Source organism: Aythya ferina (assembly GCF_964211825.1).
Source record: "Aythya ferina genome assembly, chromosome: 2".
Lineage (NCBI taxonomy): Eukaryota > Metazoa > Chordata > Aves > Anseriformes > Anatidae > Aythya > Aythya ferina.
In genome coordinates this window covers 90090021-90111046 of record NC_140297.1, presented here as the reverse complement: position 1 = coordinate 90111046, position 21026 = coordinate 90090021, and positions in this window count along the sequence as shown.

The following is a 21026-nucleotide window of genomic DNA, read 5'->3' as shown; positions in this document are numbered from 1 at the left end:
ACGCAGACTTTTTTCTATTGTAGAGCAAAACCTGAACAGATCAGTTTAACGAACTGGCATTGTATGGTACGTTTTTTTCAAAACAATTTGTGTTATTTATATTTACAAAGGCATATCATCACAGCTAGTGAAAGCTGTGATGATATGCCTTTGATGTACAGATTCTGAACATTAGATTTGGAGAAAGATTTTGTACACGTGAGAAACCTTTTTTTTTTTTTTTTTTAATTCAATTCTCTCTCTATGCAGGGTTAGTCTGGAATTCTTTGATGGAAACTATTTTAATTCACAGATTTATTAAAACAAAACAGGAGCATACTTACAGATTATTTATTGTTTAGCAATTGTTTTACAAATCTGATCTCTGTATAAAGATATAGAATATGGAGTATTCTAAATGATTTTCTGATACCTGTATTTACACTTAATGTTATACTATTTCAAAGAAGGGTTTACTGAACTTCAGATAATCTAGGGTGTTACTCAAAATGAACAGACTATTTCTGTGCTTCTTAGTTTTTTGTAAGATCTGATGGGGACGGAGGGGGGGGGGGGGCATTGCAGTTTTACGGTTGATCCAGGTTGTGGATATTCTGGTTTGTTTTACATAGAATGAAATACCAGTAGTCTGGAATTTATGGCAAAGGTGAATTGTCCATTTTGGCCCATCCATCTGCTAAGATCTTTTTGGAGATCCGAAACACCAGATGGACACCTGAATATCCAGGGAGATGGAGAGCAAGCTCAAGCTGCTCTATCAGCAGGCTGGGCAGCCAAAAAGCAGGCCAGCAGCAAATCAAGCAGCCAGCAAAAGGACAAAGCATCTGGCCAAAGGGAGAATGGTGGAAGCTGGCGACTGGGCAGTGGATGAGGTGGACAGAAGCCAACTGTGCTCTTAGCCAGCTGGCCAGGATCCCTGTTTGTCAAATTGATATATCATCAGATGATCACTTGTTATTCTACTAAAAGTCATGAGGCCATCTTTGCAGTTCATGAAAATCGGGAGAAAACAAGTCTTATTTGGGGTTGTTTGATTTATTGTTCTAGGAAAGCTAAGTAAGGCATTTCCCAGATTTTCCTCACTAATAAATAATTTAGATGTCTGGTAACTTTTTAAAAATGACAATTAGGGATATAAAGTAAGCCTACAGCTATGACTTTGAGGAATCTTCTGTTTTTAATCTTGTACAGCTGAGCAACTAAATAAATTTAGTTTAAATAAATAAATAAATAAATAAATTTTAGTTTACAGCTGAGCAAATGAATTCCAAATAAGTTAGTGCATTTTGCAGATCTAACTGCTAAAAAACTGCAAAATACAACCACAGATAATAAGTTAAAAATACATTTCCTTTAAGTTTGTTAATTCTGAACATGTCTGAATGTAAATTTGGAAACTGTCATGAAAACTGATAATATAAACTTGTTTTAAACTTGATGCAATATTTCTATATTTCTATTATTTCCTTGGACAATTCTGCTTTCTGGAAAAAAAATCCATAAAATCACGGGTTGGGCATGTACTGGGTCTGGCTGGGATGTTAACTTTCCCTGCAGCAGCCCATACAGTGCAGTGCTCTGCACTTGTTGCTAGAACAGCAGTGGTATCACACCAGTGTTGTGTCTGCTGCTGAGAAGTGCTGGCACAGCATTGGGACTCTCTCTAACCCTCCTAGAGGATAGGCAAAACAAGTGAGAAAAGAAACATTACCAGGACAGCTGACCTAAACCAACCAAAGGGATATTCCATATCATATGATGTCACACTCAGCAATAAAAGGTGAAAACAGGAAGAGTAGGGGAAGGGTGGGCTCTTGTTGTGAAAATGTCGGTCCTCCTCCCGAACACCGGCTATGGGCGTTGAGGCTCTGCTTCAAGGATGTGGTCAAGCATCGCTCATTTGTGGGAAGTAGAGAGTAATTTCTTCCCTCTGCATTTCCACATAGCCTTTTTTTTTCCTCTTCCCCCCTTCCCATTTCCCCTTTTCATTTTTATTTTATTTTTTCCCTTTTAGTTAAATTGTTTGGTTAATAATAATCTTTCCTTAATAATTATTTTTATTATTATTGTTATTATTTTTCCCTTTAATTAAATTATCCTTATCTCAGCCTGTGAGTTGTTCTTTACTTTACTTCTTCCCCTCCTCATCTAAGAAGGGGGAGTGAGAGAGCGTTTGTGGTGTTTAGCTGCCTAGCATGGTAAAACCACCACAGGGCAATATTTGCAAGAAGTAGCGTTATTATTATTGTTATTATTAGACTAATGGATGTAGTGGGGGAGAAAGCTAAACAGAGGTGTAAAATAGATTCAGTATACTTCAAAGTTAAATACAATTTTTATATTCACTACACAGTTAAATTCAGGATAAACATTAATTGACTAATCAGCAGTCCATACTAAGCTGCTTGACAATTGTGGAGTGTGTTACCTGAAAAGCTGCAGCCTTAGATGATATGAAATCACATACATTTCATACCTGCAAAATGATTTTGGTATTATTTGGCAAATTCCATGTAGAATATTAGGTTTAAACACAACCTTGTGTCTGGAGCATACAGCTACAGTTCTACCTGAATCATATTGTGTATACAGGAAAGTTTAAAGTGAGGCAGATGGTGATTTCTTTCAAGTTTGCAACTCAAATCTTAGAGAGCTCTAATAAGTTTCATTAATCACTCTGCATTCTGCTCTGTAACTAATACTTGAAGTTTAGAAATAACTGATTCCCTTTGTCCCTGCTGCATATTGGAAAATAAAGATGTTACAACACAAGCAGTTTCGATTTTAACTCTCCACATATATTTGTTCAGTTCTCTTTAACATATGACAGTCTGAAGGACAAGTAGGTGCCAGACATTACAGAGTGTAGCTTTGCTGCAGTGATAGTATGAACTTAATATCATTGTGGTACTTATCATCTACTTGCTGGAAAATAAATGCTTGTGTTCAATTCTATTATGGTGAAGTGTAAATTTAATAATGGGTTTTCTTGCAGCCTATTTGTGCTAGATATTTTATATTTTCATCACATGAAAGAGGAAAAAAAAAAAGGAAATATAATTTTGTTAAAATCTGGAGTGCAGATATGCAGGTTGGTCATCTGCAATTGACAATTCAAAATTGGTCTGTTGCTCCAGCATGGATGATAATAATCTTTGTGTTCAGTTTGGTAGATATGATAATCTGATCAGAGCAATCTGTCAGAATGATTGACATGAACAGTTTCTTAGGGCAGGAAAATATTCTAGCTTGCTTTGCCTCTAACAGAGCCTTGGAAAGTCAGCTTTCTTGCTGTCAGGATAGGCAGAGATATAAAGGAACAGTAGACACTATTTGACCAACAAGGGCAACATGACCCAGATATAGTTCTTCTGCATGCAAGAGCATCAGATAGGAAGAGGTTTGGCTTTTCAGGTGTTTTGTTTTGACTCAGGAATGGCATATTCCACCTTATTCCTCCTCCTTTTCTCAGTGACCTTTAGAATAGTTTTGTTCTGTTGCTTTAGGATAGTTGTGTTCTGCGTTTCCTTTTCTAAAAAGTTTTGATACGGCTATTAATTTGATCATGACAGAAACAGATAATTAACCTGTTAGATAGTTGAGTTACACTGCTGGTATACAACTCAGTTAGGCTTTGTTCATATGACTCCATTAAGACAAAAATAATCATGATGCGCTTTGACCCTTTAGGTTGATAACAGTAGTGCTCTAAGAGTTGAGAAATTACAAAGCATGATTTCTTTGTCATACATTTATTTTTACATTAAAGTAGTAAGAAATGACTTACACTATTGCAGATAGAGGGTTAGACTGGAGAACATTCTTTCAAGTCTTAGAAAACATTTGACACACCTTTCTGATTGAGAGAAGAATGTTAACTAAACTGGAAGTAGTTTGCAACTTCTTTGACTAAAGAATGCTGTCATTAACACACAAATGAAAGATATTAGCCTTCCTGTCCCTATTAACATAAAAGGTATAGTGGTTTTAGTTACCAAGAAGAGGCACAATGATGCTGAAAATATTGTAGGATGTTTTAAATGACAAGTGTAATAAAGTAAAATGAAGCATATGTAAACATAAGTAAGGATTACCAGGGTGAAATGAAATAAACCAAATGGTATTAGCAAATTCAGATGACAGGAAGGTATTTAACATCCCAAGATAGAGGTTTATGGTTGACCTATTTCTGTATTAATCTATGCCTGTGAAGTCTTTCTCCATAGTGCAGTATAGGACATAATAATAATAATAATAATAATAATAATAATAATAATAATAATAATAATAATAATAATAAAGCAAAATAAAATTTTGTGTGTTCTTGCTAACAATGTTCTATGTCATTGTTTGGGCTTTTCCTTATTTTTTTAATGATTAAAGTATAAGGAATTATAAATGCTTTTAAATAAAAAAATTGAATTAATTAAATAAATAATGATATAATCTAAGATAGTAAAACTAATATCAAGAATTATCCAGGTATATTTTACAAAGCTGGCTACAAATCTTTGGAAAGACTAATTCAGTTACAGAAATTTCTGACTGAAGTCCCCTACTGGTTCAGAATCAGCTGCATTATGTATCAGGAATCAATATTGTTTATATGTTTGTAGTTCTACAATTAAAACAAACAAACAAACAAAATATAATGACAGAGATTAAATAGCTATTACCCCAGCGCAGCACTCACAGAAGTACTCTATTGTCTATCCAGAAACCCTAACATAGAAGATAATTCCCTGCTTCCTGTTCTTTTCGAATTAAAGACTTTGAATATACCTTTAATTATGTAAAGCATTTAACACTATCCTGCATGGCATCCTTCTCGCTAAATTGAGAGATGTATATTTGAAGGATGGACCGTTCAGTGGGTAAGGAATTTGCTGGATGGTTGCACTCAGAAAAGGGCAGATTGCCCTGCCTATGTCAGAGGGATTGGAAATGGGTGACCTTTAAGGTCCCTTCCTACACAAAGTATTATATGTTCCTCTGATTCTCTGATTTTATGAATTAAAGTGACAAAACAAAGAAATAGGCTGCTTTCAGCTTTGATTTTGAACTTTTAACATGTGTATGTTTTTGCTTTATACCTGTTTTCTTGACACCTCCTTCCTTCCTTCCTTCCTTCCTTCCTTCCTTCCTTCCTTCCTTCCTTCCTTCCTTCCTTCCTTCCTTCCTTCCTTCCTTCCTTCCTTCCTTCCTTCCTCCCTTCCTTCCTCCCTTCCTTCCTCCCTTCCTTCCTTCCTTCCTTCCTTCCTCCCTTCCTCCCTTCCTCCCTTCCTCCCTTCCTCCCTTCCTCCCTTCCTCCCTTCCTCCCTTCCTCCCTTCCTCCCTTCCTCCCTTCCTCCCTTCCTTCCTCCCTTCCTCCCTTCCTCCCTTCCTCCCTTCCTCCCTTCCTCCCTTCCTCCCTTCCTCCCTTCCTCCCTTCCTCCCTTCCTCCCTTCCTCCCTTCCTCCCTTCCTCCCTTCCTCCCTTCCTCCCTTCCTCCCTTCCTTCCTCCCTTCCTCCCTTCCTCCCTTCCTCCCTTCCTCCCTTCCTCCCTTCCTCCCTTCCTCCCTTCCTCCCTTCCTCCCTTCCTCCCTTCCTCCCTTCCTCCCTTCCTCCCTTCCTCCCTTCCTCCCTTCCTCCCTTCCTCCCTTCCTCCCTTCCTCCCTTCCTCCCTTCCTTCCTTCCTTCCTTCCTTCCTTCCTTCCTTCCTTCCTTCGTTATGTTGGTTGTTAGTTGTTTTGTTTGTTTGTTTGTTTGTTTGTGTGTGTGTTTATCACACTGCAGTTCTTTTAGAATCTCTGTAAGAAAATAAATCTCACTCAAAGCTGGATAATTTAAAATAAAAGATGGAAACTATAGAAAATGTGAGAGCAATTTTTCAACCCTTCTGATGCTGGGAACCCTTGTTGAAACATCGGAGCAGGTTTTCCTCAAGTATCATGGCATGCTGTGTGGAGTTCTTGTCCCTTGCAAAAAATTCTCCTGTACTTTGTAGGGTTTTCCTGAGTAAGTCTATATAGTATTTCAAATGGTCAAGATAATTAACTTATTATAAACACTTTTATTTTAATACATCTTAAATACATGCATTTTGTTTAACTATACATTGATTAATTATTATATTGAACAGTTGTACAGTATCCATGGTACAGTGGTATGTACTTGAGTAATTATGGGTGTTCTGCAATAGCTGGTTGGTAAGTGGTCACAAGCTATTAATGGTAAAACTTATATACATTAAAGTGGAGCAAGCCTATAGATCACAAACTTCATTCAATAGTCTCCTGGTTGCACTACTATACTGATGAATGAGGAATTTGACATTATTTAGTTGGAAAGGTTAAGGATGGAAAGGAATTGCAAGATTAAAAGAACCTCAAGAAAAGTGATTTGTTGGAATTGTCCATACACATGCAACATAGTTGATTTTAGCGTGTCCTTTATTTTATTTTATTTTATTTTATTTTATTTTATTTTATTTTATTTTATTTTATTTTATTTTATTTTATTTTATTTTATTTTATTGTATTTTATTTTATTTTATTTTATTTTATTTTATTTTATTTATTTTGTTTTGTTTTGTTTTATTTTGTTTTATTTTGTTTTATTTTTTATTTTTCCTATAAAAGTGATAAAAGTGGGTGTTCTAATGGACATGCATTAAATGTACTAAATTCATGCTATCTAAGTAAACTAATTATAAACTTTGCAGCACCCATAGATATATATTATAATGGACCTCCTGCCTCCTCCCCCCCAAAAAATTTTGAATTTAACTACAGACATCGTTCTTTTGTAATATGGTGATATTTAACATGCATTAGTTCTATTGCATTAGAAAGCATAGTTGTTTTGTGTGGGATCAAAAGTATGACCTCTGCATTGTAATGCAGTTGCAAAATATATTTATTTTGTCTGGAACAATACTTTTATTTTCCTTACTCTATTATTTAAATGCAAGATGCTCTCCATTCAGAAACATAAAAATAGAAAAACAAAAAAACCACAGCCAATACATAAAGCTAAGGTCCCCAAAGATCTACGGATTCTGTGATCTTTATATCATTATTTGTTAAAGCTTTCCAATCATGAGATTATTTATGACATAATTATTGATTCGTTTTCACATGATTGATTTTAAATATATTTTCAATATGTTCTTCATGCCATTTGTAGAGTTGGATTATTCACTTGTTGGCCATGGTGACACAAGCATTAGTTTGACCAAAACATTTCTACTGACTTTCTTCTGTTCATCTGTGAATTCATTTTAGTAGTGTAATTGCCTTATTTGATAATCAGGGAGCACTACAGTAGTTTTACAGTGGTCTGATTAATTCATCAAGGACAGAGCTCCATAATGGAGACCTAATGGAGCACTGAGAACTCAGTTCTGGACAGCATATGAGCAACTTGTGTTTGACGTGAATGAAAATGATGTATATTCATCATTTCTCAATATCTGATCATTAGGGAATATCTCTTGATTTCAAGGGTATCACCTGTTCTCTTCCTGTATTTCTTTATTACCTCATTAGCCGTAATATATCATATGGATAGAATCACTGAATGATTGAATCATTAAAGTTGGAAAAGACCTCCAAGATCATCTGGTCCAACCATCACCCACAATGTCACCCACTAAACCATGTCCCTAAGCATCAAGTCCAACCTTTGCTTAAACACTCCCAGGGACAGTGACTCCTCCACCTCCCTGGGCAAACCATTCCAATGCCTGACTAGTCTTTCTGAGAAAAAATTTCTCCTAATTTCCAACTGAAACCTCCCCTGGCACAACTTGGGGCCACTCTTTCTAGTCCTATCAGTAGTTATCTATGAGAAGATGCTGACCTCCAGCTCCCCACAACTTCCTTTCAGGTAGTTGTAGAGAGCAATAAGGTCTTCCTTGAGCTTCTTCTTCTCCAGACTTCCCATTTCCCTCAACTGTTCCTCATATAATTTGTGTTCCAGGCCCTTCACCAGCTTTGTAACCCATTTCTGGACATATATCCAGGGCTTTGATGTCCTTCTTGTAGTGGCAGACCCAAAGCTGAACACAGTACTCAAGGTGTGGCCTCAACTGAGCCGAGTTCAGGGGGATGATCACGTCCCTGGTCCTGCTGGCTACACTATTCAAGATACAAGACAGGATGCCGTTGGCCTTCTTGGCCACCTGGGCACACTGTCAGGTCATGTTCAGGTGAGCATTGACCATCACTTCCAGATCCTTTTCCTCTGCACAGCTTTTGAGCCACTCTGTCCCAAGCCTGTAGTGTTGCATGGGGTTGTTGCGACCAAAGTGCAGGACCCAGCCCTTGAACCTCACCTTGTTGGCCTCTGACCGTCGACCCATTCTGTCCAGGTCCCGCTGCAGGGCTTTCCTACCCTCCGGTGAATTGACACTTCCCCTCAACTTGGTGTCATCTGCAAAATTACTGAGGTTGCACTAGATTCCCTCATCCAAATCATCAGTAGAGATATTAAAGAGGATGGGCCCCAACACTGACCCCTGGGGAACACCACTCATGGCTGCTCAACAGCTGGATTTCACTCCATTCACCACTACTCTCTAGGACCAGTCATTCAGACAGTTTTTAACCAAGCAAAGAGATAAATTACAGATAAATGTCACATCACGGGAACATGACCATATGGTAAATTATATAATGGGGTGTTACCCACACCCAGAGACTTCCTTTAGAACAAGACGTATATCCACACAAGTCTTCTCATATGGATATAAGCTGAAATGGTGTAAAGGCTTGTCACAGACCTCCTGAACCTGCAAGGTGGGAATGCCAGCCTAGCACAAGAAGAGATGCTGCACTAATGGTTCAAAGGGGGGACATGACACAAGAACCAGAGAAGGAAAAGTTATAGAGCACAGAGTCCAATTATTTTAGTTGTTCCTGGTAAGTAAGCAACAGTATGAAGTCCTCTATAAAGTAAAGTATATATATATATAATTGTATACATACATTCATGTGGAATTTGGGCTGTATACATTATATTGTAAATTCAATTTATGCCTGTACACAGAAACAATACAAGATATGTACATCACCTATAAAAATGAGTGGTACATATGTCTTTAAGTTTTTGTGTGTGTTTGTTTTGTTTGTTTTGTTTTGTTTTTAGTATATATTTATATTGAAAAACATATAAAAGGTATATAGATGGAAACTAGAATTTGACGAAGAACACAAGCCAATGATATTTCTCAAATATGATGCACTTCTGCTGTCATTTGATTTTAATGCAGATATAGTACTATCTGCAGGATTCCTAAAATTTAGATTAAGCTCCTTTCTTTCAGCTTACATACAGTATTTCTAAAAACATCTACTAGATTTAATTATGTTCATTAAAATAAGATTGAGAACTATAATTCTAAGAGAGTTTTTGTTGTTGAAAGTCTTCAACTTTTTTGCACATTTAGTTTTATGATGCAATTAAACATTGGTTGTGAAGTTTATCATCATCCCATGTCATTTTTAAACAAGTTTTTAATTAATGTGGAAATAAAGACATGAATTTGATGAGCAAAAAAATCAACATTATACCTATAAATCTGAAAGTGTTTACCATATGTAAGCATGTCTATTTATATACATATCATAATTTATATTTTTAAGATATATTGAACACAACTACTATGCAAAACAGTACCTGGAGGTTTTGTTGTTGTTTTTGTTTGTTTGTTTTTAAACAACACATATTTTCAAAGATTTAATGACTTTCATATTTTATTTTATTTTATTTTGAGATGATGGTTTGTGTGTCTGCATGCATTTATGTATTAAATGTAGAGGAAACTTTCTTTCATATTATCTTAATATTGAAATACTTGATGACTAGCTGCCTGTTTATATTTTCCCTGAAGCTAGCAAGGACTTTCAAAGCTTTGACATGACTGAGATAAAATTTGCTAACACGATTAAAAGTTAAAGCGGAAATGGCTCGCAGACTTATGGGCAGTGTGACAATGGAAACCTTAATTTTGTTTGCCTTAACATGTAGCAGAGATATTAATAGCTGCTTTCACATTTCTTGAGCTGGCACGTCAAATCCTCTTTCACTTGTGCATATACAGTTTCTCAATGTGACCATGCACGTCAGTGTGACACAGGGAAACCCTTTTACCTCCACTAAAACCACTTGTAACTCTGTAGAGATTTCTGCAGACCTGTTTTCCTATTCCTTTTCTTCAAGTACCCAGTGATTTTTTTTTTATTATTATTATTATTTTTTTTGTCTGTTGCATTCACAATTCTCACCTCATTCAGTTATTGATCTCTCCTGTGCTATGAATTCACTCAACACTGCCATTCTTGACATAAATGATTTCCATGGAGGAATCTTGAATCCATTGCTTTGAACTTAATCGACTTTTAAATTGAATTGAAGGAAGAAATAAAGTTCCATTTCTGTTCTGGCTGCTTTGGTGGTTCTGAGCTGAAAGGAAGGGAAAAAAACAAAACAACAACCTTCTGTCATCAAAACAGGCAGGCATGATTCTGAATACAGACAGATCCTGTTGTCAAGTACAGGGTTTGTATTTTACAATTTCTGCATCCTAATTTTCTATGTCCCTAACTGTTCAAAGGTACAAGTTGTTTAGGAAGTTTAGTAGTTTCTTTGTTGACTTTTCAACTACTGCTTCACAATTCTCTTCAGAAGGTCATGCTGTGTGTCTGAAGTCCCACAGTGGCATGAATAATTTCCCTCTTGGACACAGTGGGGTTTCTAAGTACAACTACCTTCTCCTGGGCTTTCCTAAAGGGAAAATACCCAGAAATGCCCTGAATACTGCAAAGGTTAAGTGAGCTGGCTTTTGGGGCACAGCAGGAAGCTTTACAGTCTATGTGTGTCTGTTACTTCTATCTAAAGGAGTCCTGCTCCTTTTTCTTGTTAGCTTCTCATTCCTTTAAGTTTGAAAGAATCGTTTATACTTCAGATGCAGATACTGCACGTTAACATGAAAGAAGGACATCTAAAATGGCTGTCCAATCAGCTGAGGTGACATTGATTATATGCTTTGTCAGTATCAGACAGTGTGAATTTAAGATCCGTACTGTAAGTTTCTGGTCATTTTGGCTATCAGCCATATCCAGCCTGGTTGTACAAAGCACCATCTGGTAATTATTTCAGCAGTCCTTCAAGTCAAGGTATTCACTTTTCCTAAAAAGGACTATAAACATAGGTCAATTTCACAAGTTACACTTCAGTTTCTGTGCAGATAGCACAATTCAGTTATAGCAAGTAATTATGGTGGCAAAACTCTATTCATGTACTGGGTACTGTATTAGGAAGCTAAAACATTTAATTCTTTTCAACATTTCATGTTACTGCATTTGGAATTTTTACAGAAGAGATACTTGAAAGAGAAAGTTCTGTAGTGGACTGTGGAAGTGCCCATAGCTTCTGTAGCAATGTCTTGCACCAAAATCTACCTAATCAACCTGTGGTACATTTATTGATCTGCTTTACCAGAGGTTAAGTCTGAGGTTTTCAGTCTTTCACTTGTAGTATCCACAAGTCTGTAGGTCATGTTCAGAGTTGTCAGTTACCTTAAATTTGCAGAAGTAGATTCCATGGATGTCTTGGAAAATACTTAGAAGTCTGTTAGCTGGAAAATATTGAAAATCATTGCTTCACAAATGCAACTCGTGATTAGAAGAGAAACTTGAGTAGAAGAGAAATGTATTTGAGTACAGAGCATTCTGATCAATCTAATTTTCTACTAATAGAATTGAACAAGTATTACTATATTCTGTATGCCATAGCACATTCCAACAGAGTTTACATATCCTAGATGGTACCTATAAACAAAAATGTAATCAATATGTTAATACTTGTATTATGATAATGAATAATCAAAGAAGAAGATTGATGTAATAAAGTGCTCTGTTCTGTTCATCTTGGCCTTTTTCTGTTCAGTTGATTGACATCTATAAGTATAGACAGAAAACTGACAATTATAGAATTTGAGTTTGGTCCCTCAGAATAAACAATTGCATTAACTGTATAATATGAGCTACAAGCAATATCAAGACCAAAATCTCTAAAGCTTATGTGGTTTTAAGGATTCTTGTCCACACCAGTGGAAAACAAAAAAGTTAAGTTTTTTTCTCCCTTACTTAGTGTGGCAAATCAGTGACAATATCAGAAAAAGTCAGCTGAGTACTTTTTTTTATTCATTATTTATGCCTGAGAGTTATTATTTACAGTGTCTGATCAGCTAGTCCAATAGTTTATATGATGACCTTGCAGTTTAAGCTAATTTTAAAGCTCACAGAAGTGATACACAGAAACACAGAATCACTCAAAATCACAGAATAGTAGGGGTTGGGAGGGACCTCAAGAGATCATTGGGTTCAAACTCCCTGCAAAAGGAAGTTCCCTAGAGCAGGTTGCCCAGGTAGGTGTCCAGACGGGCCCTGAATATCTCAGAGAAGGAGACTCCACAAGTTCCCTGGGAAGCCTGTAACAGTGCTCCGCCACCCTCACTGTGAAGTTCTTTCACATATTGATGTGGAATTTCTTGTGCTCCATTTTTTGGCCATTGCCACTTGTCCTGTCCCCACAAATCACTGAAAAGAGGTTGGAAAAATCCCTCTGCCTCCCACACTTAAGGTAGTTATAAACATTGATATGATCCCCTCTTAGTCTTCTCAAGGCTCGACAGACCCAGGTCTCTCAGCCTTTTCTCACAGGGAGATGCTCCAGGCCCCATATCGTCTTTGTGGCCCTCATCTGGACTCTTTCCAGGAGATCTCTATCTTTTTTGTAACAGGGAGCCCAGAACTGGACACAGTACTCCAGGTGAGGCTTGACCAGGGCAGAATAGAGGGGGAGGATCACCTCTCTTTACCTGCTGGCCAAGATCATTTTAATGAATGCCAGGATCCCATTGGCCCTCTTGCCAATCAGAACACCCTGCTGGCTCATGGTCAACCTGTCGTCCACCAGGACACCCAGGTCCTTCTCCGCAGAGCTCCTCTCCAGCAGGTCATCCCCCAGACAGTTCTGATACATGTGGTTGCTCCTTCCCAGGTGCAGGACTCTACACTTGCTCTTATTAAACTTCATTTGTTTTTTTCCTGTCCACCTTTCCAGCCTGTCCAGGTCTCACTGCATGGCAGCACAGCCTTGTGGTGTGTTGGCTCTCCTCCCAGCTTTGTGTCATTGGTGTACTTGCTGAGGATGGACACTATTCTCTCTTCAAGGTCGTTGATGAAGATGTTGAACAAGAATGGATCCAGCACCAACCACTGGGGAACACTGCTAGCCATAGGTCTCCAGTCAGACTCTGCACTACCGATCACCACTCTCTGAGCTTAGCCAATCAGTCAGTTCTCGACCCACCTTACTGTCCATTCATCTATCTCACACTTTCTCACTTTGCTAGGATGTCATGGGAAACAGTATCGAAAGCCTTGTTAAAATCAAGGTAGATGACATCCACTGCTCTCCCTGTGATGTCATTAAAGAAGGCAATGAGTTTGGTGATTTCCCCTTGGTGAATCCATGCTGACTACTCCTCATAACCTTCTTATCTTCCAATTGCTTGGAGATGCAACACTTCTGATGCAGCACTGAATAAGCCTTCATTTGCTCATGGCCCAGAAACCTCCAAGATTTTACTCAAATCATTCCTTTATCAGGAATCATCCCTTGATCAGGTGGCCTGTAGTAGACCCCAACCACAAGGTGTCCTTTATAGGTCCAGTCCTTAATTTTTACTTACAAGCTCTCAGACTGACCATGATTGTTTCTCCAAGGCAGCACTATACAGTCTATCAATTTCTTAACATAGCAAGCAACATTCCTGACCCTCTTTCCCTACCTATGTCTTCTGAAAAACTTGTAGCCCTCTATTCCAACGTAGTCCTCTATTCCAATGTTCCAGTTATGTGATCCATCTCACCATGATATCATTGAAGACATATTTTTCCAATTCCTCCACTGTTTCCAACTCCTTCTTTTTGTTTCCCATGCTGCATGCACTGGTGTAGAGTGTACATGTGTTGGCAAGACCATTATTTAAGAAAATGAGTATTTGCTATGACTAAAAACATAACAACTGTAAGGGCCTAAGAGCATGGCTTGTTAGGTGAGTGATCTAGTGGAAAGCTTAAGAACAACAATGTATCTAGCGAAATATTCTGAAAGCTATCATGTAACAGTTAAAGCTAGTGTTATTTCACTAGCAGCATTTGCAATCTGCAAGCATTGTCTCAGTAGAATAACTTTCTTGCTTCTCAGTATAATTGGCAATTGGTCATAAATTTTACTGTAAACTAGCACTCTAAAAGCATCTCGAAGAAAGATATTTTGACGGTTGCTGGACAACTTATTATTAAATTTAAATAACCAATGAAAAAAGAAAGGAATGATAAAGCATGTGTACTAAATGAGAATAAGAAAGATGCTGATTAAAGGTTATGGCTATCAAACCTGATAGGCTTTTCTCAGAGGCGGACACTATCTTAGTCATGTTGGAGTGAATCAGCTGAAGTAAAAAGAGTAATTTTGAATTAAAATCAGTATAAAGATTTGACTCTTCAGTGTTTAGCTATTAATACTACCACTAGTTGGTCTGTTTTCATATTGCATCCTTTTGTCCATTTTGTATGTGCAATTTTGAAAAGTTAAGAAAATCAAAAAGTGAAATTTGTTTTCTAATCCAGAAAATGTATGAGATGATAATTCTTATAATGACTTTAAAGAGATTAGATATCAGAATATGTTAATCACATTTTTAAAAGAAGTAGATGAAAATGAAAGGAGTGTGCTTAAGTGTCCATCACTGACACCTGCAGAGCCAGAATATAATATAATGCTGTCAAAATGGAGGTAGGAAGACGTGGTATTATTATCTTTTTAGAGATAATTGTAGACAGAAAAAGTTCATTTAATACAGAAGATATTATAAAAATTAAATTTTAAGTAGATTTTTTCTTAACACAGACACTTGATCTTAACACAACATTTGGAGCTTAATCATCTTTTGTATTTATTTAGAGATCAGTAGTAAAATATAATTTGTACAAATTTTACATTTCAGTATATATTATTAAAGGTAACTATATCATCATCATCATCATCATCATTAGTTTTAATGCTGGCAAAGTTTTTCCCTGAAGGATCCTTTACAGGCTTTTGGGTTCTAGTTTTAAGCTGTTAAAGGAATGACTCGGTTATCTATTTCAGAGCAGAATCCAAATATTGTCTCTAGCTTTGTGTCTGTAGGCATACATTTAATCTACAGGTTCAATGTGTTATACCCTTCCCAGTACCAGAAACCTTGTGGAGCAGTCATCTATATTCCATATCTATTATTGGTTTCAAAAGTCTCAGTGTTTGACTGGCAGTCTGGATTTGGTTTATACCAAAATTTATGGCATGGTTTATATCTGGGAATGGTATAGGAATTCAAAGGCAAACTTCACAAAGATTTGAAATCAGTTGCCATTTAATTGGGAGAAAACTCCAGAAATATAAGAACAAAATACCTATGTAAGGTATTCTTGCAGAGAAGGTATATCACACTTGACTCTTCTTTAGGTTGTGGAGGCTTCTAAAGCTCTTCCAGTACTATCTACTTTTTGGCCCCTTCTGAGAACAGCTTTTCTTCTGTATGCAACAGCTTCTGCAGTTACTTAACAACAGTTAACCATATAAATATACAAATATCAGCTTTGCTTTTGAGCCCAAGTATGGTTTGTTCTTCTGATTCCGTTGAGCATTTGTGTTCTGACACTACTATTTGATGTCTTTGCCCTGTTCTTGGGATAATTCAATTTCAACAAATCCCTGTGAAGCAGTAAGAAGAAATGGGTTTTACTCCTTATGTTGCCTTTTTGCCTCTTCTGTGTGCTAGCCAGGTAAACTCACGTATATTTTACTTGACTTCCTAACAGTATTGCCATAAACACATATTTCTGGACATATTAGTAACACTTCCTTCTCTCCTTAGTAAAAAGAGACTTAGAGAGAACAGGGCAGAAAACAGTCCTGAAAATAATAAAATTCAAAACTCAAACCAGAATATATAAAGAGGATATGCTTTGAAAGCATTTAGTACGCAATCAAGATTTAAACATCATATATCATAATTCAGTGGAATACAGCTTTCTTTCCTCATTTTCCTTCCACCATCAAGTAGAGGAACAGATTATTAGAAAGGAAGCATTTTGCCTAAAACATGATAATTTATTCAAATGCCAGTTCATGTTCTGGAAAAAAGGAATAGCCCCATGAGTATACTTACAAGTAAATTAAAATAAGAACACTGTGATTTTAACCAAGATGGTTATTTGAGATGCCCGAGCTCTGTGAAAATTGCAATAGGAGGTAGTACTGCTCCAAATTATGTCATCTTTCATTCCAAATGCGCTGTTAATTATAGAAGTACCTGTTAGACTGTACTTACTGTTATGTCAGTATTTCAAATGAGTGACCTCTATTTAAGTGAACTCCTTCTTGGATGAAAGCTATGATGTTTTACATATTTTTGACACAAAGGTTTAGGTTATTACTGTTTGATGGAACAAAATACACACTGTTTTGAACTCATTACATACTGGAAGATACAGTCCAGTATTGTGGCCTCTCACTGAAATAATTCTACACCTAACTTGTAACTTCTAGTTATGTCTTCTAAAAAAAAATCTAAAAGGCATAAAGAATTCACCTGGAGTGTAATCTAAGAGAGATCACAATCATGATTCTAAGTGATTTTTTTGCACTTTCATATGCAACAATTCCTGAAATAACTTTGTTGAATAGCAATGTAAAACACTTTTTTACTTTACTTTTTACTTCTAGCCCACATTACCTTTGTATATATCTATGACTGTAATTTTGAAAATGATGCACATATTTTGGTAGCTGTTTACCTCTTAATCTTTGGAAAAAGAAAGAATTCATTACTACTCTAAAGGTGTGAATAGAACATCTGCTTTCTTATAATAGAGATGTTTATGGAATACTACATCATTAATCACTAGCACTTTTGCCATATCTGGCCAGCCTATGTCTTTACTGAAGTAAAGATAGCAGAACTTAAAATATTTCATAGTGCTGATGAAGCAGCAGATGTTGTAAAGCAAGGTATGAAAAGTTGTAAGTAATAGAATTTTTTAGCCAGGTTTTAACTTGGGATATCATAAACTAATACAAAGTGTGATACTAAAATTAAAATTAAGAATATATATTCAAATGTTATTACATTTATATTTATTAAAATGTTTTTTTTTTTGAAACTTTAGGCTAATTTTTCTATTGTCTCAAAAAAATAAAAATAAAATTATGAAGTAGAAATATTCAAGAAACCTTCTAGAACAAGTCCAGATTATGGTTGCAACTTTAAAACTCATATGTATGTGTGTGTATATTTATATATATATATATATATTTTTTTTTTTTTTTTGAACACACCAGTTGATTGTCTAGTAAAAGTTCTATTTATCTTGGGTTATTATTAAACATTGTATCCCATCTTATGTCTGTGTATTTTTCTGGTGGGAAAATCACTGAACCTCAAATACAGAAATAAGATATTTTTGCTGTTGCTTGAGTCTATTTGATGCTGTCCTGTATTATATTATTGTCCCTAAATTTGGAAAGACATAGATTTTTGTTGGACCACTTGGTGGGTAAGCAATTGGCTGGATGGTTGCACTCAGAAAATTGGGGTCAATGGCTTGATGTTCCAGGACCAACAATGAATGGTATTCCTCAGGGGGTCGGTATTGGACCGGCACTGTTTAACGTCTTTGTCAGTGACATGGACCAGGGGATTGAGTGAATCCTCAGCAAGTTTAAGGATGATACCAAGCTGTGTGGTGTGGTCAACATGCTGAAGGGAACGGGTGCCATTCAAAGGGAACTTGACAGGCTTGAGAGGTGGGCCTGTGCAAACTTCATGAAGTTCAGCAAGGGCAAGTGCAGGGTCTTGCACCTGAGTCATGGCAATCCCAGGCACAAACTGTTCAGAGAAAGGACTGAGAACAACCCTGAGGAGAAGGACATTGGGATGTTGGTTGATGAGAAACTTAACATGAGATGTCAATGTGCACTTGCAATCCAGAAAGCCAACTATGTCCTGTGCTGCATCCAAAGAAGCATGACCAGCAGGTAGTCTGAGGGAGATGATTCTACCCACTTTACTCCACTCAAGTGAGACTCCACCTGGAGTACTGTGGGGGACCCACAACATAAGAAGGACATGAACCTGTTGGAACGAGTCCACAGGAAGACCCTTCATATGATCAGATGACATGAACACTTTTCCTATGAAGACAAGCTGAGAGAGCTGTAATTGTTCAGACTGGAGAAGAGAGGGCTCCAGGGATACCTTATAGTGGCTTTCCAGTACTTAAAGACAGCTTATAGGAAAGTTGGGATAGGACATTACCCTTGTCTTATCACTGACTCTTTATCAGGGAGCATAGTGATAGGACAAGGTGTAAAGAATTTTAATTAAAAGAGGGTAGATTTAGATTAGATGTAAGGAAGAAAATCTTCACCATGAGGGTGGTGAGGCACTGGAACAGGTTGCCTAGAGAAACTGTGGATGCCCCCTCCCTAGAAATGTTCAAGGTCAGGTTGGATGGGGTTTTGAGCAACATGATCAAACGGTAGGTGTCCCTGCTTATGTCAGAGACATTGGAACTGGGTGACCTTTAAGGTCCCTGCCAACCCAAATCATTCTATGCTTCTATTTCTGAACGCATTTTCAAGGTTATACTTATGTTTTTGATTCCCCTCCCCTCCCACGCTCTCCCCCCAGCTTTTTCAGCAATCAGCTCAACTCAAAGACTTGCATAATATGACCTTGGTCTCTCACAGAATTTTGCAGGTTCCAGCCTTTTGTTTAGCATTTATTGAGGATGATGCATATGTTTACATCTACCCAATGGCATACCAGAGGGAGTTTTCTGGAAGATCTGTATGTTATTCCAAATAAAATTGTCATGTTATGGAATTTACACTCCAGATTTATCAGCTGTGACACTGGGCAAGGACCACCCATGGGCCTTTGTACTTGTTCCTACTTGCAGGTACTCTTAAATGTTTATCAAGTCTCACACTGGGACTCAAAGAATGCAAGTAAGGTCAGAATTTCTCAATTCATTGGCACTTAATTTAGATGAGAGTATTGTGGTGGGTTTACGTGGCAAGGTTTTGGTAGCAGGGGGCCATAAGGGTGGCTTCTGTGAGAAGAATCTAGAAGCTACCCCATGTTAGGTAAGGGCCCCACTGCTGACCAGAGCCAAGCCAATAAGTGATGTTTTTACCTCTGTGAGAGTATATGTAAGACAGGGGAAAAAAAAAAAAAAAAAAAGCTGTTATACACACAGCAGCTGGGAGAGAGAGAGGAATGAGAAACAGCGTTGCAGGCACCAAGGTCAATGAAGAAGGAGGGGGAGAGGTGCTCTAGGTGCCTGAGCAGAAGTCCCCTGCAGTCTGTTGTGAGAACCATGGTGAAACAGGCTGTCTCCCTGCAGTCCATGGAGTACCACGGTGGAGCAGGGTTCCACTCTGCAGTCCGTGGAGAAGACCATGGTGGAGCAGGTGGACCTGCACCAATAGAGGCTGTGGCCTGTGGAAGACCCCTGCCAGAGCAGATTCCAAGCCAGACCTGTAGCTCGTGGAGAGGAGACCATGCAAGGAGCAGGTGACCTGGCAGGAGCTTCTGCCTGTTGGGGATCCAGGTTGGAGCAGTTTGCTCCTGAGGGATGGACCTCGTGGTACGGACCCATATCTGGAGCAGTTCTTGAAGAGCTGGTGCCTGTGGGAAGCCCACGCTGGACCAGTTCAGCAAGGACTGCATCCCATGGGAAGGACCCCACAGCACAGGGGACGAGAGTGACCGAGAAGGAGTGGCAGAGAAGAAGCGCTGTAGACTGACCATAACACCCATTCCCCTGTTCCCCTGCATCACTTGGGGGAGGAGGTGGAAAAGGGTGGATGGGGGGGTAGGTGCTTTTGGTTTCTTTCCTTTGTTTCTCACTTCTCTAACTTGTTAGTAATAGGTAATAAATCTTACTGTCTCCCTATGCTGAGTCTGTTTTGCCCATCACAATAATTACTGTGCGATCTCCTCATTCTTATCTCAACCCTTGAGCCTTTTCCATCATATTTTCTTCCCATTCCTCTTTAAGGAGGGGGAGTGAGAGAGCGATTGTGGTGGAGCTCGGCAACCCATCCGAGTAAAACCACCACAAGTATGTATGTAGTTTAAATAAAATTTAAGGGAGTAATGCTGTCTGAATGTGACTAAGTTTAAGGCAACACAAATCCATGTAGTTGCATAGCTCAAGAATTCTTTGATCAAACAATTAATTTGGCTCATGAACTTTTCATTAATACCCCCTCTCTTGAATATCTCTTGAGAAAAGGCAATCCAGTGACTTGGGTGGCAGTAGTCTGCTCCCAACTGCCATTGTAATGATAGGTATAGTATCTGTTGTTGAGTGGCTGAAGTAGCTGTGAAGCAGAGCAGCTCACAGGTTACACCTCCCTCTCATGTAGGTGCAGTAAGTCTAACATTTTTGACATGTACTCTTCTTACTGTGCTGAGATGGCTGTCAGTCATCAGACTGTGCTGTCAGTCTGGCACCCAGCCAAGCAGATATCCTGGATTCGGCTAGGATAGAGTTAGTTTTCCTTCTAGTAGCTGAGTTTGGATGCTGAGTTTGGGATTTAGTAAGAGAATAATGTTGATATCACACTGCTGTTTTAATTGTTGCAGAGCACTGCTTGCACTTAGCCAAGGACTTTTCAGCTTCTCGCTGAAAAGCCAGTGAGGAGGCTAGGGGTCCAGCCAAAGCTGGGAGGGGACAGAACCAGGACAGCTGATCCAAACTGGCCAAAGGGGTATTCCATACCATATGTCATTATGCTGAACAATTAATATGGGGTGGCTAGCCAGGGTGGGGGGACCAGCTGCTCAGGGATAGGCTGGGCATCGGTCAGCGGATGGTGAGCCATTACCTATGTGCATCACTTGTTTTGTACACATT